The 19,267-nt window shown below is 43.5% G+C and overlaps 1 protein-coding gene across 1 annotated transcript in view; it reads left to right on the plus strand.

Annotated features, from left to right (window-relative positions):
* The first annotated feature begins 755 nt into the window (after positions 1 to 755).
* The window catches only part of PLCB4 (phospholipase C beta 4), a 304,315-nt gene continuing 285,803 nt past the window's right edge, over positions 756 to 19,267 (plus strand). Inside the window, exon 1 of the mRNA XM_036245264.1 lies at positions 756 to 826. The gene's annotated coding sequence lies outside the window, so the exon portion shown is untranslated. The remainder of the gene's footprint in view (positions 827 to 19,267) is intronic.

Consider the following 19,267-nt stretch of genomic DNA (forward strand, 5'->3'; position numbering starts at 1 on the left):
CCCCAAAAGTCTAAATTCAGGATCAATTTCAAAGAATTGACACGTAGCCTTTTTCCGTTTCATAAGAGCTTTTAATAGGAGAAACTTACATATACAGGCAAAGCAGCTGTGCTCCCTGTGATGGCCAGCTGGGAATTATGCACACCCCTCCCAGGATAGGGTCTCTCTCTCTTTTTTTTTAAAAAAAATCCTCACCTGAGGACATGTTTATTGATTTTTTTGTGCGAGAAAGAAAGAGAAACATTGATATGAAAGAAACATCAATTAGTTGCCTCCCATACACGCCCAGACCATGGATCAAACCCACAACCTAGGTATGTGCCCTGACTGAGACATCAACCCCCCAACTTTTTTGGTGCACTGGATGATGCTCCAACCAACTGAGCCACCTGGCCAGGGCCTGGGTCTCTTTTTTATAGGACGTAATGGTAAAACCCTATGGTGAGTAGTCACGTAGACCACCAGAAAGAACAATACACTTCTAGATTAACAGATAACATCAGACAGTTATGACACTCTACTTTCATTAACCTCCCTTCTGACAGTCTTCCCTGGGTGTCAGCCAAGCCTGAGGCCACAGAGTTGAACAGTCACAGATGTTAAGCAGAGAGCCCACCATTGCTCAGATGCCTTTTTTGCTGGAGCCATCTTCATCTCTGAGTTCCCCTCCAGTGATTTCAGAAAAATGTCTGTGTCAAGGAAGTGTATGGATATATCACAGTTCATTTACCTATTGACAGACATGCATGTTTTCCCAGTTTCAGGCTATTCAAGTGGCTATGAACATTCGTGTACAAGTGTTTGTGTGGACACACTTCTGCGTCTCGTGAGTAAATACCTAAGGATGGGATGGCTGGGTCATATGCATGTTCAGCTACATCAAAAATTGCCAAATTGGCTTTGGAAATGGTTGGACGATTTTGCATTCACACCAGCAATGCCTTCGAGACTCCCTCGAACATTACATGTTGTGATGTCAGACAAACAGAAATGTAATTGTAGGTTGACATTTAATATATAAACATTAATGTCACATACACATGGAAGTGTATACATACAAACATGGAGAAATGTGGATATGTTTCATTATATCATATGAATATACACAGGGCTGGTTTCGCTAGTGAAATACAAGATATAATTTTATACATAAGATGAAATTGTAACCCATGAGCATATGCACAAACACTTAAATGATATGTTAGTGATTTATTTCTGTGTTTTTCCTTAATATTTGTTTACTTTTCCCATTCTCTGGCCATTCCTAACAGTTAAGAGGCAAATTTTTAAGAAAAATTATAGAAACCCTAACACGAGGAAATTATTTTTAATTTCCCCCTCTCCAACTTGAGAAAACACTAACTATCATATGATTTGGGTATCAGGCCCCTTTGGTATAGACCGAGGCCCCTGGTATCGCACCGTGCGAAGTATGAGGACCTCTGAGATGAACGGTGGCAGAGGAGGTCCAGTTGAGAGAAGCGAAGGAAGAGCGATCATGTAGCGAGCAAGACAGGTGAACTGGTGAGGGAAGAGAGATTGTCAAGAAGGGTGGTCAGGGCCCAGGGATCAAATGAGGATGGAACCAGTGGATGGGACCGCTGTGGAGACAGGGAGACAAGTCTTACACGCACATCATCATGACACCCAGCAGAATGTGCAAAAAAGTTTCCAGGAGAAGTAAAAGCAGCATGGTGGACAGGGACTAGAGTGACTCATTCTGTCCTGGAATGGGGAGGGGAGGATTAGGGAAAGCTTCAGAACGAGCACTTAGGACAGAGACAGGAGAGTGGAGGAATAGCAAGAACCTCATCTTTATGTAGGAAATGCTGGGATTGTTGACTCGTGTTCCTAGAGTGTGGGAATAAAATATCTGATTGGGTGGTTTGTTTTAGAGAATAAAATATATGGTGGGGTAGTTTGTTGTGCAGAATTTTGTCCTAAAGGCATGATGGCTGCACGGCTGCTGTTGATTCATATCATACAGCAAGCAGAGCCCCTGGGACTGGCCTGAGCCGGGGACACGGTGCCAGTATAAATGTCAGTGACTCATCTCTCCTGTCTAAAATAGCAGCAAGCTAGGGAGCATTTGAGATCTTGCTCCCCAGCCTATGTCGTCAGTTTGACTCAAATAAACTCTTATAAACAAATGAAAAATAAGTAAAATAGCAACAGGCTAGGGGTCAAAGTATAGTAAAGGAAGGAAGTCTTTTTGACACGTTCCACTTGACAGCAGACTTAGAACCAGTATGTCATTCGGCTTTTTCCAACTGGTGTAGAGAAGAGTGGAGGGGGTAAGGGTGGGAGATGGAATCATGAAAGGCACTGTGTTTTATGCAAGAAAATTTTGGTTTTATCCTATGGGTCAGCCATTTGCAGGATGGCTTTAGGCATACCTTGGGCATAAATCAAGGTATTCTAATGGGGTACATGCGGGGCCTCAGAGACTCTTAAGGGAGTAAGTGTCCAGGTTTCAGCTTCAGTACGCGTATATGTACTCTTTCCTGAGGTTGATCTGCCTGACAGTGCATCTGCTCCCCCTTTTCCCTGTTTAAAGGAGAAAGGCATTCCTTTTATCTTTCCAGAATCTTAATAGGATACATTGTTCTGCGATGTAAAAACATTCCAAGTGCTAAACAAAAGGACACATTGCTTACAACAAAATTGAAGACATATTTGAATCATTGGTTGATAGGCAATTAAAAATAATTTTGATGGATCCCTGTCTTGGATGGCCTAAAACAAGTTCAAAGATGTGGGCCATGTAGCTACAGCTAAACGCTCACACACTAATCTACTTGTGTCAGCCAAAAGGACTTGTCAGTGTAGAAATATATAAAATGGATGCCAATTAGCATTAAAGAATATTCATCCATAGCTGCGTGGGTTAATTTTTAAAAGACCTGTTTATCTTATCAAGAGATACATTTCAAAGTTTTATTTTTTATATTTAATAATTGTTGACCAAAATTTTTATGTTTATGTGGTTTTTCTCAATTGTTTACTAGTAAATGTTGTGTAACTCAAAAGAGATTGTTTCACCCTTAGGGGCCAAATTCAAAGTAAATTAAAATTAAAATTCTGACTTATATGCATAGTTTTGTGTGTGTAGGGATGTGTGATAGGTCAGTCAGCAAAATACTTTGAATCATAAAAATATATTCATTAAGATAAAATTTGGCAGGGCAAGTAAAATGGAAATCTGAAGAGCATGTACAAAACATAAATGTTAAAGAGCTTATTTACTTTAGGATGGATAATTATGGGTATCAAATCACTATGGTGTTTAGATTCTTATGGATATATTTAAGAGTGATGTAACAGCTGTTTTACTAAAAATATCAGCATTCCAACATGCCAGAAATGATCTTTTTAACAATTCTTTTGAGTGTATAATGAAAAAAAAAAAAAAAAGATATTTTCTTAAAATCAGCTTTTGGTTATATAGTTTTTCTAGATTCTTCTAGAGAAGTATAAGCACATATTTTTTAGAATTATAGGTATGATGGGCAATGGGGTGTCCTTGAGCATTTTGAACAGAGGGATGCCTGGTAAGATTGGTGGCTTTGGGACAGTATTCTCCTTTCTGGTAGAAGATGGAGAAAGTGGAGTGTGGAAGTTGGAGGTAATGGAAGAGTAGGAGCAGGTAGAACAGTGAGCAGAATCTTGCAGTCGTTTCAATGACCAGTGTACCATTTGGGATGTTTTTAGCAGCAAGTAACAGAAGCCCTCAACTCAATTTCACTTTGGTGACCTAGCAAGAAAGTTCAAGGTAAAGTGACTCCTGTGTTGGTTAATTCAATGCATTCATTAAGGACCCTGTGTTCCTCTCATGTTGAAAAAGGACTGATGAAAGGTATGTGGGTCACTATGACTAGCTTAGACTAATCCCCTGGAACTGGGGCTGGAGCACACCTTGCCTGAAGCACATGACCTCGGAAGGACAGTGTGAATAACTGAAAAAGATTGAGGCTTGTGCCAGAAGAAGGATAAGGAGTGAAGAATTCTGGTGAGGCCTGGATCTTGGATGTAGCAGAGAGTATAGAGAAGTGAGTGTCAGTACCTGACAGAGTAACTATTACCTGGACAATATTATGCTAAGTGAAATAAGCCAGCCAGACAAAGACAAATATCACATGATCTCACTTATATATGGAATCTAATGAACAAAATAATCGGATGAATAAAATAGAACCAGAGGCATGGAAACATGGAAAAGATTAACCAAATAATTTATATGCATGTATACATTTCCCATGGACACAGACAATGGGGGCGGGGGGGATTGAAGACCTGGGGTGGGGTGGGACCCGGGAGGAGGATGGCAATGGGGTAAAGAAAGGAGGGAGACATCTGTAATACTCTAAACAATAAAGAAAAAATAAAAACACACTATAGTATAGTGGGAAAAAAAGAGTAGATGAGATTTAGCTTCTATTTGGATGTGGAGTATAAATCAATGGGATTGATCCTGGCATCTCTCTCACATTTCCGACTGGCCAGATGGATTGTGGGGCCATGTAATGAGGTAAGGATCAGAAGGGTGGGCAGGTATGCTAAGCAGAATAATAGCTCCCTCAAGATGTCCAAGTCCCAGTTTCTAGAACTTGTAAATGTTACCTTCCATGGTAAAATGGAGGTTGCAGACATGATTAAGATTATGGACCCTGAGGTGGGTAGGTTGTTCTGGATAATCTGGATGGGCTCAACCGAGTCGATGAGCCCTTAGAAGTGGAGAACTCTAACTGACAGTTGTGAAAAAGATAGAACGCGGGAGAGAGAGAGAGAGCAAGCGAGCTGGGATTTAGAAGAAATGGCAGGAGAAATCCATCTCATGAAAGGAACTTGAGACTGACGGATCATTCCTGCAGATGGAGGAAGGGAGCTGTGAGCCAGGGAATGTGCGTGGCCTGTAGAAAGTGGGAATGACGGGAAACAGATTTTCCCCTAGCCCCTCCAAACACAGCCCTGTGGACACCTCAGTTTTAGCCTGGTGAGACACATGTGCTTCTGACCTATCAAACTTTAAGATCATGAACTTGTCTTATTTGGAGCCACTAGTTTTGTGGGTTGTGTTATAGGAGCAATAGAAAACAAATATATGCAAGGTTGTGCAGGTTTTTTACTGAGGATGGAGATGAGATTTTCTTCTCTTGATATTGAATAAGATGTGTCAAATGTTTGCAGTCTAGACTGATGGGTATTTTAGTCTCTCTGAGTGCATGCTTGTTTAGTCAATGAGATAATGTAATTGTGAAGGAGCATTTTATTTGAGGCTTGCTTGTTCTCATGTCTCTGCACTTCGGGGTCTTCTTGGTCAGTGTTAGGGGTTGGAATAGAGGATCTTAGGTTCCTTTCAGTTTGAAAATCCTGAAATCATTTGCCTTATTATTATTATTATTTTTTTTAATCCTCACCCGAGGACATTTTTGCATTTTTTGTTCAGACAGAGCGGGAGGGAGAGAGAGGAAGAAAGAGAGAGAGAAACATCGACGTGAAGGGACACATCGAGTGGCTGCCACCCGCACGACCAACCAGGGCCGGGGACAAACTGCAACCGAGGTACGCGCCCTTAGCGGGAACCGAACCCGGGTCTCTCTGTACCGCAGGCCGACGCTCTAACCGCTGAGCCAAACCGGCCAGGGCTGAAATCATTTGCCTTAGATAAAACAAAATAAAACACATCACCATCCAACACAGTCTCTTCCCTAGCGAAGATGAGGAAAATATGAAGCACATACAGGAATAATTGGTGAACATAGGAATACAGCGTTCATGGTAAAACGAGTGTGTGCTGTGTGCCAGACCTTGTGTAGGAAGGTGATATTCCTAGACATTAGAAAACTCAGTACATGACCTGAAATTTCTGTGCTGAAATCCCTCATTTGGTATCAGGGTAAGTGAAATAGAGGGTTCTGAACAAAAGCATATGTTGTCCTAATAGTCTTGTGGGCCAAATGTTCATCATCATAAAAACCTCTCTGTGTCTCGGCATCGCTGTGGATTATTACGTAAAATGATCTCTGGTACTGTTGAAAGCATTCTTCTCATGAGTGCCAGTACCTATTGTTCAGAGATGTAAATCTCACCAGTAGAATCATCCTCTTGACGAAGAAGTTTTCCATTGGAAATCCGGTTTGTATTCTGCAAGCTACTGGGGGGTTTGTTAGATGTGACTGTGTGGAGTTGCTACAGGGAAGAAAGCCCAATGAAGTCATTGCTTCGGGCTACCTCTTGCCAAAGCTCAATCTCGCATGAGCAGTGCTCCAACTGAAAATCCCCTTTTGCACAGGGAAAACGAGTCATTTCTAATGTGACTGCTGTCTTTAACACAAAGATGGGCATTCTTGCCAACCCGAAGGAAAGATTGCCGTCAAGGTGCAGTGCGGGCTGTGCAGATCACTTCGGTGTTGTTAACTGAATTCGTTGGCTGAAGGTCACATTCATACCCACTCTTACCCATTCAAGGACTCCAAGGGCAAATTCTACAGGGAAAAAAGGCTGTAGATTTCCTAAGAGTTACCTCATTGAGAGGGATTTTGTAATGTGATTCTAGCTGGATCAGCTGTTGCTCGCATACGCTGGAAAACTTTGTTCTCAGAAAATGATTTAATCACTTGAGCAATAATTGAACAAATGTCCTTGAACTTGTTATTCAGACATGGGCTTGCCAAATGCTAGGGTGAGATTTGCGGAGACGATAAGTCCAGTGTGAATGAGGCAGTTAAGCTGCAGAGCCCATATGTTACGCCTGATTGTGTTACTGGGGACGGTTCTCTGGAAATTATGACCTTGACCAAACTGTGAATAGCTGATCAGGATGTGGCCACTAGAGAGGTCCAAGTAGTCGCCTTTATCTAGGGCCGTCAACTATCTTTGCTTCATACTCTATGTGCAGTTCTCCTGTACTGACATTGTGTTCATGATGTTAGTCTTTTCAAGGAACACAGACCCTGATCCTGTTAATTCTGCAAGCGGACCGCTAATGTCATGGCATCCGTCGTGGGAGGCTCAGGGTGACGGGCATTGTTTTCTCTTGCCATATTGATCATGATTCAAGGTGTTTCTCAGAGTAAATCTCGATGATGCCCAACAGTCAAGTGTTTTCTTGAGGACTATTTAGCTGTATGTTTTCCCCCTATACCTTCTAGGTCTGTTTTAGTTGTTTTGGGCGATTCTAACTAAATAACATAGACTGGATGGCTTAAACAACAAACATCTATTTCTCATAGTTCTGAGGGCTGGAAGTTCAAGACCAAGAAGCAGGCAGATTCTCTGTCTGATGAAGGCCATCTTCTCAAATGTTTCCTCAAATGGCCTTTGCTTGGTATGTGCCCATGGAGAATGGCAGAGATTGTCTCTTTCTCTTTTTAAGGATGTTAATCCCATCTTAAGAACCCCATCCTCATGACCTAATCTAACCCTCAATTACTTCCCAGAAGTCCCACTTCCAAGTATCATCACCTTGAGGGTTGGGGCTTCAACATATGGAGTTTGGGGAACACAAACATTGAATTCATAACAGTCTCACTAGGACAATACAATGAGACAAATAATAGTTGTTCTATAGAATTTCTTAGAATACTAATACTGTATCTCAAAAGGGTGCCCATCTATCCATTTTACTTTTTCCTAAAGAAAGGAGATTAAGATCAATATTAGTAGGAGTAGGACTCGCAAATTACTCTCAGATCTGGGGCTCACTTTCCGAACTGATTCAGAGGAGAAGGGCAGAGTAGGTAATTGATTTTAAGACTGGGCATGAGAACAATGGTGGGGTCGGGGGGATGGTCGGTGTCTGTTTTGTTGTTTTTTCCCCACAGCCTCTCACCCATAGCCTGGCCCTGGGTAAACATCCAAATAATGCATTTTGTATAAATGAATTGATCATTAGCTGGAGTAGTTTTACAGCAATAAAAATTGCATTGTTGAAGAGTTGATTCTTCATCTTTAAAAGTCATTCAGCTCTGGGCTCCGTGAGCTGGCTGCTGGCTCCTGCTGAGCCCACTTCATGTGAGAACAGGTTAAGGCTTCCTTCTCACGCTGACGATGTCAGTCACTTGGCCTCTCACAATGAAAGGAGCCCTTTACTGGTCTGGACCAGTCCAAGTACCCAAGAGGCTTGTACTTTTTTTTTTTTTTTGTCTAAAAGCGAAGGCTAAGGGGAATCTGTGCAGTCATCCTAGGGCCGAGCCCACGACTCTGCAGTCTGGGTTATTGCAGAAGGGGCATGTGTGGTATTTACTGAGTGCATCCTTGGGCGGTGTACTGGCGTGGCTGCAGTGACGAGTGGCAGAAGCTCTGGCAGAAGGAGAGGTGACAGGCCTGGGGTTGGGCTGTCAGAGCTCAGAACCGTCCTACCCAGCTTGTTGGGGATGGAGAGGTTCCTGGGACAGGGGGTGTTCAGTCCTCTGACCAGACGAGTTGGTCTCCTGGTGCCAAAACCCAGCCCCTCTGCTGTGACCTGTGTGGCAGTTCTTGCTCCGCTGTCTCACCTGGGTCTTGTCTGTGCTCCGAGGAGTCGACAGGTTGGGAGTACATGAGAAGGAAAAGTAAAAAATATAAAACAAAAGAGTAACGAACGAACTAAACAAAACTAAATAAGATCAAACTCAGATGCATACAGCAGAGTGGTGTTGCCAGAGGGGAAGGAGGCGGGTGGGGCAGATTGGGTAAAGGGCTCCAATGTAGTCATGGAAGGAAAGTCATTTTGGTGGTGCGCATGCAGTAGGGTTTACATATATCAAATTATAATGTATATGTGAAATTTATGAAATGCTATTGGATGTTACCTCAATAAATTAAAAATAAATAAATAAAAACAAAGTTCGAAGAGACACAGTAGGAAAGAAAAAACACACTCAGATTGAGTCAACATAGAATCACTCATTTCAAATCCTATTCACAAGCAAGAGTGTGTTTCACAAGACCTGAGACCCGCTCAGTGGGGACTTCAGGACCCAACACATCTTTCTTCAGGGGCCCGGGAGTCAAACTGCTCTGCCTTATGGCTCTGCCTTAAAGCTTTTAAATTGTGTGGCTATTCAGTCGTGGCCAGAACTCAGTTCAAAGCCTCTCCTGGCCCTGGAGGGTGTGGTCCGAGCACAGGTGGTCTCCCGCGTTTTCTCTACTTTCCAGCCTAAGTGCCTCTCACAGGCCCGTGGAGCGGGAGCTCTCCCATCCCATGAAGATAGCTGTTCTGTTTGTCCTGAGTAACGGGATAACCGAGACTGGGTCGCTGAGACCATCTCCGATGATACAGTGGCAGGAAGTATTCTCCTTGGCCACGCTACTGTCCTCCATCAGTTCGCGCTGTGGAGGACAAAATGACCGAATAGTGATGGGCTGGTGGGGTTCCTCCAGAACCTGAAGGGAGAGCAGGTAGCACAGGGAACGGGCTCTGATACCCTAGAGGAGGTAGAAATTCTTTCCTGTGACCACAGGTAAGAGAGAATAAAGATCTGCTAGAATTTGAAAATGAAGTTTTGGAATAGTATGAAAAGGGACCATCAAGCCTGAGATACTTACTTAGGACAGAATGTTGGTCTAATCTAATTTATCATTAGTTTTAAATTCTCTTGTTTGTAATTGTAACGACAGAGTGTAATGTTTAAGTGCTTACTATGGTTTTTGGTATATCATATACAGATATTTAAAGTTGTATATGCATTGAATGAGGGAAAATGGAATCTGACCTCCTTGTTCTTGTATGTTATAGAGAAACGTTATCTTAATTTCAAATTGGACATCCTGATATATCACTGGTAAGTCTTAGGCTGCACCACATGACATAGATGGTTTTGTTAGTCAAAATGGTTGAACACTTAAAATTTAATATGATTTATCCTAATAGATTGATACACACGTGTTATTGGTGGAAGTGGTGTTCTTGGGGTGTTGTGAGGAAAATAATTTTATGAGGCCCCCACAGGAGGATGGGGTTTTGTGGAAAGCTTTATTAATGCTGTAAAATTAGGGGGGCTTCCCTCCAAGGTCCCATCTCTGTTTGTCCTGCCATGTAAGAAGTCCAATTTTGTCTTCATCAGGACAAGAATTAGGGCCACTGCCCGGAGTCTTCTCTCCATATTAAAGTTCAGTCCAGTCCAGCATCTGGCTAGCTTAGCCTGTGTCCCCAGCTACAGTCCATCGGCCATGTAGCCTTAAGAAGCCACATGTCTTTGGAGAGAGAACAGGTGAGTGTGGGTCCCGGAGCAAGAGAGAGAGGGAACAAGGTGCACAAGGGAGGGAGACTCTTTGGGGATTTTAACTCTCTAAGATTCCATGTGCTTCTGATGGGGTCCACCCTCTAGCCAGTCCATTGTTCCCCAGACTAGACTGACAGGCAGGCACCTTCCTTACATTACCCCAACCTCACTGCACATGTGTCCATCTCCCTCTTTGTCTGATCCCTTTCCCCAGTGATTTGCAGGGAATGGACCAGAAGTTCCCTGGAGAATGTCAAACTGTAGCTTCTTGGTGAAGCTGCCCAGGTGACCATGCTTATAATGTATGGCCTCCTCTTTGCTTTCTTCCCATTGTTACTTTCAATAAACCAGCCAATTATGACAGTGACACTTGGTCTTTCTATCTAGATACATGTAGATTAATCTGTGAAGCTGTTACTCTCTCGTAAATATATTAAACTGAGGATCTGCTTCAACAGGGACTACTCTCCTCTATCATTTTTACAAGTATAGATTTTGTTTTCCTGGGTTTCCTTTAAAAGGAGACATAATTAATTTTGCCCTGGCCGGTTTGGCGCAGCAGTTGGAGCGTTGGCCTGCGGTACTGAGAGACCCGGGTTCGGTTCCCGCTGGGGGCACGTACCTCGGTTGCAGTTTGTCCCCGGCCCTGGTTGGTCGTGCTGGTGGCAGCCACTCGATGTGTCCCTTCACGTCGATGTTTCTCTCTCTCTCTCTCTTCCTCTCTCTCCCTCCCGCTCTATCTGAACAAAAAATGGAAAAAAATGTCCTCGGGTGAGGATAAAAAAAAAATAAAAAAATTTAAAAAAGCTAAAGCAATTGGAATGTACTAGAATATGGGAACTTTCAAAGAAGGAATGAAATGGAAGGTCGGAGGCATCGTATTCCACGCGGCGACACTTTCGACCCTGGGCACCATCTGCTATGATTTGGAAGGCAATCCGTGGTCAGAGAAGATCGCACCAGTATTGTAGCAATGAAAAAGGGATCAACACCCTTTATCTCCTTTCTTGGCTTAATTCAGTTCCATTTTTTCCTGTTTCATTGGAGTAGGTTGCTTTATTTGGCTCAGAATGAGCTCAAGGTGATATTTTTGTGTGAATGTTCTTTACCTTAGAAAGCACTTAAAAAAAAAAAAAAAAAGTCTAGGTAACACCCCCAAGCGTGGTGGAACCCATGACATTGATATCATTGTGCTATATTTGAGAAGCTGTCACAGTTCCTTTAGTTCCAGAAATGATTCAGATCGATAACATTACTGTGACCATGGGTTTTCTGTTGTGTTTGGAAATTTTAATTTGTATTGAAAGAAAACATTTCAGGGTCATAATCTAGCATCCTGCTTCAAAAAAAACCTCCCTGATTTTTATGACTAGGAAACAACATTTTTATACAACTAGCTGACTTTTAAGGAAAACTTTGCCACTATGGTCTGAGTCAGGGCCATCAAATACTTGTATTTATTGTGTACATAGGACACATTCCTCTAGGCCCTGATTTTATTAGAAAAACAGTATCTTGACAGTCACACGTGTTAATTTATGTAACGCTTGCCCTGTTGCACACGCTCTAGATTTTCTGTCGGAACAGAACAACACCCAGGTGAAAGTTGCTGACCATGAATACTTTGCATCTTTGTGGATGAACCTGCTGGGGCTGATTCCTCTGTTAAATAGAAGGTGCTAAATGGAAGCCTCGGTGTTTGATCACCTTTTCTCAAGATTTTGGGGTCTTTATATTGAAATTTAGCAAGGGCATGTTATTCAGGCTTGTTCTCAAAGTCATCCTTGACTCCTGTCTTTCAATCCACACACACAGTATGTTGGCGAACCCTGTCTGCTCTGCCTTCAGGAAGTACCCACCTTCTTTCTACCTCTTTTAAGGCTGCCCCCTGGTCTGAGCCATGTTCTCCTTCGCCTGGATACTGATCCCTTCTGTAGTCTCTTCTCACTCAGCATCCAGAGTGCCCTGCTAAGCATTAGTCAGACCTTGTCCCTCCCTTCCCAGAATCCTCCAGTGGTCCTCATCTCACTCCTGTGCAAGCCAGAGCCTTGACTGTGACCTCCAGGCCTGTGTGATCTGACCCCTTATGACCTTCATTACCTCGTCTTTACCTCCCTCTGCTCTGACTGGCCCCCTGGCTGTTCCCTGAACACACCGGCATGCTCTCATCTGAGGGTCTTTGCTCAGCTCTTTCCTCTCCCAGCAAAGTTCTCCTTTGGCCACTAACCTGTATGGCCAAGTCTCTCATCTCCTTCACGTGTTGCTTAACTATATACCTCCCCTTCTTATCAACCCCTATTCTGTTCGCTACAGTTTTTCTTTTTCCATAGCACTTGCCACCTTTAAACTTATTATGCAATTTAACTGTTTATGGGTTTCGTGTTTGTTATTCTCTCTCCTCTCTCTAGAATGTACATGCCATGATGGGGGTGGTTGGTGGTGGTGGTTTTGATGACTGATATGCCCCCAGTGTTATCAGTGTAAGTGGGGTATCCCTTTCCCCACTGAGTGCTGGGGGTGGAGTCCTTATCATATCTTGAGAAAAAGGATTTTCTGAGACTTATACAGGAGGATGCATGATTTTTATTTGTGAGGAATTACATCCCTGGGTTTCCAGAGTCCCATTTCCCTTCATCCAGTCCTGGAAGAAATATAAACTGGGGCTTCAGCAGAGCTAGAAGCAGAGCCAGTGTCCAGAGTTTCTGTTCCTTGTTGGAATTGGATCTGGTACAGCATCAGGCTAGTCGCCGCCCATTAGTTCTTGTGTGGGGTCCCCGTGGCTATGGGCCATGTGAGCAAATGCAGGGGAGCCAAGAGAGCGCGCCCCCTGCAACCAGAGACCCAAGAGAGCCAGGAGCCAAGGGAGCGAAGTTCTTTGTTTAAGGACTTAAGTACCCCAAATCTTCCTCACCTGCAGTGGCCACGGCCATTCTGGCCTGTTTCCTGGTGTCCAGCTACCTTCCCCATTTCACCCTTACTTTACTGGGCATGTGACTGTCCTCCCCGGCAGGCCCTTCCCCCAGGGATCTTCAGGGAAGGCATCATTGGCTCCCTGGGGAGTGTTAAACTGCAGCTTCCTGGCAAACTGCACAGACACCCTGTAGTACTTGGCCTTCCCTTTGCTCCTTTCCTGTTATTCCTAACTCGGTTATTACAGTGGTTTCACAAGCACCTCCTAACAGAGTACCTTCTAACAGAGTAGTAACTTAGTAAATATCTGTCAAATAAGTGAATGCCCATGTAAGGGTGATGGTGGACTCTTGTTATCCCTTAACCACAGGTGGCTCTTTTGCAAAATCAAATTTAATGAATCTTAAAGCCGTATCATATGATATTGTTTTCCAGCTTCACATCTTACATGTCTACTAATGAGAGGAGTCAAAAGAAAGTTTTCAAAAAGTAGTATTTGTTGTAACCTATTCAGATTGTTTTGTTCCGATAATGGCAGGTTGGCTTCTGCCAACACAGCCTGAGTTTTAGAGGACTTCGACTGGGGTGAAGCTGTTTTCAGGAAAGCGCTACTCTAACATCTGTGCAAAATAATCCCATACCGTTGATTCCACTCTCTGAAGCCAACTGATAAACCATATAAAAATGAGCATTGTTATTTTATGAAGTGGCTTGAGTAGTCCCTGAGGTCATGGCTTTCATTGAACTCACCCTTCTGGCCTTCCTCTCTGACCATCTATGAGCCCTCGGGTGTGGGAAAACTCAAGCCACTTAGCAGCAACCTCTCTCTCCTGCTTCCCCTGGGATGGTTCAGGCCCTGTTTGATCTCTGCTCTTGGCCAGCTTCCTTCTGCATCTAGCTGGAACTATTCGTTATTTTTTGCCTCTTTTCTCAACCTGTTTACCTAAATCAGTTCCTTTCCTTCCAGCTATGCTCCCCCTGGAAGGAGCAGGAAAACCCAGAGAAATGAATCCATCATTGCTGCCTCTGCGCTGTGTATCAGCTTTCCTTGAACACCGATCCCCAGCCGGATGCCCCAGGCGCTCGCACTTCTGTGCTGTGGCCTCAGTGACTCTCCTGCTTGCCTCTCTTCTAGCCAGGCAGGTGGCACCTTAGCGTAGTTTTGATTTGCATTTCCCTAATAGCTAGTGAAGTTGAGCATACTGTCATTTGCAACACTGTGGATGGACCTTGTGAATATCATACTGAGTGAAATAAGTTAGAGCAACTTAAGCAATTTTTATGGATTCACGGGTCACATTTAAAACCCCCCCCGTGAAGCCATCTGGGCCTGGGCTTTTGTTGGCTGGGAGAGTCTTGATTACATCTTCAACTTCCTTAGTTGTTATTGGTCTGTTCAAGTTTTCTATGTCTTCCTGGTCCAGTTTGGGGAGACTGTGTGTTTCTAGAAATTTGTCCATTTCGCTTAGATTGTCGAATTTGTTGCCATATAGTTGTTCATAGTAGCTGTTACCGATCTTTTGTATTTCTGTGGTGTCAGTAGTTACTTCTCCTCTTTCATTTCTGATTTTGTGCATTTGGGTTCTCTCTCTTTGTTTCTTGGTGAGTCTAGCTAAGGGTCCATCAATCTTGTTTATCTTTTCGAAAAACTAGCTGTTTGTTTTATTGATCCTTTGAATTTTTTTTTGTGTTTTTTTTTTTGTCTCTGTCATTTATTTCTGCTCTGATCTTTACTATTTCCTTCCTTCTACTTCCTTCTGGGGTTTTCTTTTGGTTTGCTTTCTAATTCTTTAAGTTGTGAGGTTAGACAGTCAATTAGACCTTTTTCTTGTTTCTTGAGGTAGGCCTGTAGTGCTATGAACTTCCCTCTCAGAACTGCTTTTGCTGCATCCCATAGATTTTGTGTTGTTGTGTGTTCATTTTCATTGGTTTCCAGGAAGTTTTTAATTTCTTCCTTGATCTCCTCGGTGACCCATTCATTGTTTAATAACATGCTATTTAGCCTCCATGTGTTCAAATGTCTTTGCATGTTTTTGTTGCAGTTGATTTATAGTTTCATGCCATTGTGATCTGAGAAGATGCTTGATATGATTTCAGTCTTCTTGAACTTGTAGAGATTTAGTTTGTGTCCTATCATGTGGTCTATCTTTGAGATTGACCCAGTGATCCCGCTTTTAGGAATACCCTAAGAAACCTGAAACACCAATCAGAAAGAATATATGTACCCCCATGTTCATAGTAGCACTATTTACAATAGCTAAGATCTGGAAACAGCCCAAGTGTCCATCAATAGACGAATGGATAAAAAAGCTGTGGTACATATACACAATGGAGTACTATGCAGCTGTAAGAAAGAAAGATCTCTTATTCTTTGAGACGACATAGAGGGACCTGGAAAGTATTATCCTAAGTGAAACAAGCCAAGCAGAAAAAGACAAATACCATATGATCTCACTTATATATGGAATATAATGAATATAACAGTCTGAGGAATAGGGTAGACCTAGAAACATGGAAGTAGGGTACAGACTGACAACCCTCAGAAGAGGGGGTGGGGGGGTGGGAAGAGATAAACCACAGAACTTATATGCATGTATGCATAACCAATGGACATGGACAACAAAGCAGGGGATGGGGTGGGGGGCATGGGAAGGAGGGTGTCAATGGGGTAAAAAAGGAGAAACATCTGTAACAAAAATAAAATTAAAAATAAATAAATAAATAAATAAATAAATAAATAAATAAAAACACTTAGACCAAAAAAAAAAAACTTAAGCAAATGATTCATTTATATGTGAGACATAAAACTGAATGCAACGAATGAACAAACAAGGAAAACAAACACAAGCTCATAGACACAGACAGCAGTATGGTGGCTACCAGAGGGAAGGGGGTAGTAAAGGGTAAAGGGGTCAAATATATGGTGATGGAAGATGAGTTAACTTTGGGTGGTGGGCGCACAGTGCAATATACAGATCGTGTATATTAGAAATGCACACTTGAAACCTAAATAATCTTATTAACCAATGTCCTCCAATAAATTGAATAAAAAATGTTTACTCTGGAGTTTCTAGAACTGTCCTGATTTTAAAATATTCTTCCCCTTTATCTTCCATAAATATAGTTGTATTTTAACAATGACACACTGATTATTTTTAGTTGGAAAACTAGAGTTACCATAGACAAACACCATCCAGTAGCTTACCGTCTTCACATGTATGAATTGTAGCTGAAAGAAGTTTCAAGGGTGGGGGTCTAGACCCTCCATGCTTTTGCCATGATACATGATGAAGACCATTTGGGAATTATTCTTATCTCTCTCTATTTTGAACAAAACAGGTTGTAAATCATCCTGGTAATAAATCTAAACACATGCTTTTTCATCCTCAAACCAGAAGCTTTCTCTCAGCCATAATCCAGGCACATCTACAAGGCAGTAGTCATGCATGCATTCATTCATTCCAGCAAATGTTTATTGAATACCTGCTATGCACCACGTACATAATGTGAATAAATCAGACAAGAGTCTCCCCCTTGCTGGAGCTTACATACCAAGGGATGGAAGAAAAAGCAAGGAAAGTGACACGTGCCAGAGGGTGCTAAGTTCTGTGGAGAAAAGGGGGATGGAGAATGCTGGGCAGGAGTGAGGGGAATTGCAACTTAAAACGAGGTGAGTGGCAGAGGCTAAGCGGTGAAATGACGAGCACTCTGGACACCTGCAGGGAGAACGTCCCAGGCACAGAGAGCAGGGGCGTGGGTCGGCATGTGCGAGGGACAGCACGGACACCATGCTGCAGCACGGAGAGGACGGGAGGGCACGAGAGGTGTCAGAGGTAGAAGGTTCAGGCATTAGTCCGGAGCACACCAGTCCTTTAACCGTGGGTTTCTCCACCTTGGCACTGCTGGCATTTGGGGTTGGATAATTCTTCCTCGTGGGGGGCTCTCCTGTGCATTGTAGGAGGTTTGAAACAGCATTTCTGGATTGTGCCACAGAGGGGCCAGTAGCCGTCCCTTCTCCCTGTTGTGACAACTAGAAACGTCTCCAGACAGGGCCGAATGTCCTCTGAGGCGCAAAATCACACCCAGTTGAGAACCACTGCTTCTAGACCAAAGGGATGACTGTTATTTAGAGGGTTTTTAAAATTTTAATAAGATCCCTCTGGCTCCTGGCTTGTGAACAAGGTGCAGGGGGACAGGGCAGGCAGGGGGGACATTGGCAAAAGCCCAGGAGGCAGGGAGAGTGCTTGGAACCAGGCTCGGGTGGGCTGGGCTGGTGAAGAGTCATCAGATTTGGGACATTTTGAATGATGGGCCATCAGGATTTGTGAAGAACTAAAAATTGGGTTTATACGAGGCTGTGGGCCTAAGCACAGAGTTTGTAGGTGAGACACAATTTCTGGTAGGACATCTGGAGTTTGGTTGGAACATGATATATTCGAGAACATTGACCATTATCTAATTTCTCCCTCACAATACCCCTGAGAGGTGGGTACTCTTTCCTTTTACCATCAAAAGACACTGAAGCCCATGGAAGTTAGTAAATGCCCAAAGTCATACAACCCGAACAGAACCGAACCAGGTTTTTAACCCAGAAGTGTCTGACTGTTGACCCCCACCCCTGATACACTTCGAAGTGAAATCCCGATGGTACAGTATCATGTACCATGCGGAGGTTAATTCAGTAACTTTTCATGAAATGAAATTCTGCCAACATTTCAAACAGAGACAGTCATTTATTTTGCATTTCATAGCAGGATTAAAAGAAACAGAAACCTTAGGATTCTGTACAGTAAAACAAATAACCTGATTTTTCAGGAAATAAGATTTGTGGTTAATTAGATTTTAAACACATTCTAAGTCACCGTTTCTCAAAGTCTGTCCTGTTGAACCCTACCTAGTCCTACCAATTGCCTGGCCAGTCAAAGGTTCTGTGGTCCGTCAGACTTGGAAACACATCCTGGGTCTCCCTCTTGGGGATCTGCCATACACATTAGCAGACTGCTTCCCTCCCTCCCCTAACACAGCAAGCATCTCAGGAGCAGTGTCATTGAACCGTTTTCCCGCCTTGGACGTGTTTCTGCAGGTCTGCTGCAGTCCAGGCTGAGTCCTGACATCGCCGCCTCTGTATGTTCCCTCAAAGACGCATGGCCTGAAGCTTAGCAGGACGCCCACAGGCCATTTTGTTCCTCTTTCAGTTTTCTGCCAAACCTTCTGACCTTTCAGCAGTGCCCCCAGCAGACCCGTGAGCAGTGAACCTGAACAGATTTTCTTGAAATTGATCTGAGATCTTTCATATTCTCTGGCATCTAAAAGCAGGTTCTTGTTCTCTCTCTCTCTCTCTCTCTCTCTCTCTCTCTCTCTCTCTCTGTTAATTGTGTGTTTAAACTGAGTCTCAACAGGGTAATTATAACCCTGGAGTTGTCAACATTTTGAGCCACTGAGAAGGCAGCAGGGAACCGTGTGCCGTGGTTTATTGCGTGGGCGTCTGGGAAGTCTGAAAGTGAGCCAGACTGCTCTGAGGAGCTGCCCACGGGCCTCTGCTGTACAGGAGTTGCACAGTTGTGCTGGCTGAACCTAAAACAGAATACTCTATGATCTCCGAGAATAATCAGTGCCAAGGTAGCAAGCAGTCCTACGAGGGCTCTGATAGTCTACCGCTGAGGGCGTCTTGGCAGGGCCAGCTGTATGGGTGTGTGCTCTGTGTAGTCACATAGGGCCCTGGACTCAGAAGGGCTCTGTGTTTTTTGTTTTAATTTTTTTTCTTTATTGATCTGAGAGAGAGAGGAAGGAAGAGGGAGAGAGAGATAGACACATCGATGAGAGAGAACATCAGTTGGCCGCCTCCTGCATGCCCTCCATGAGGGATCAGGCCCACAACCTGGGCATGTGCCCTGATCGGGAATCGAACCAATGACCTCTTAGTGCATGGGTCAGTGCTCAACCACTGAGCCACACTGGCCGGGCAGGGCTCTCTGTGTTTGGTTTAATGTTTTGCTGTCACCATCTTGACATTTTTAATAACAAGAAACCCTATGGGTTTTTTGTGGGGAGGGGAGCTGTAGCCAAATGATGTAGCTGCTCCAGATCCTAAGTGCTGGCCCTGGTTCTTGACGTCAGAGCTTCCAGGGGAAGCCACAGAGAGGCAAGGATTT

This window comes from Molossus molossus, unplaced genomic scaffold (genome assembly GCF_014108415.1).
Source record: "Molossus molossus isolate mMolMol1 unplaced genomic scaffold, mMolMol1.p scaffold_m16_p_6, whole genome shotgun sequence".
Lineage (NCBI taxonomy): Eukaryota > Metazoa > Chordata > Mammalia > Chiroptera > Molossidae > Molossus > Molossus molossus.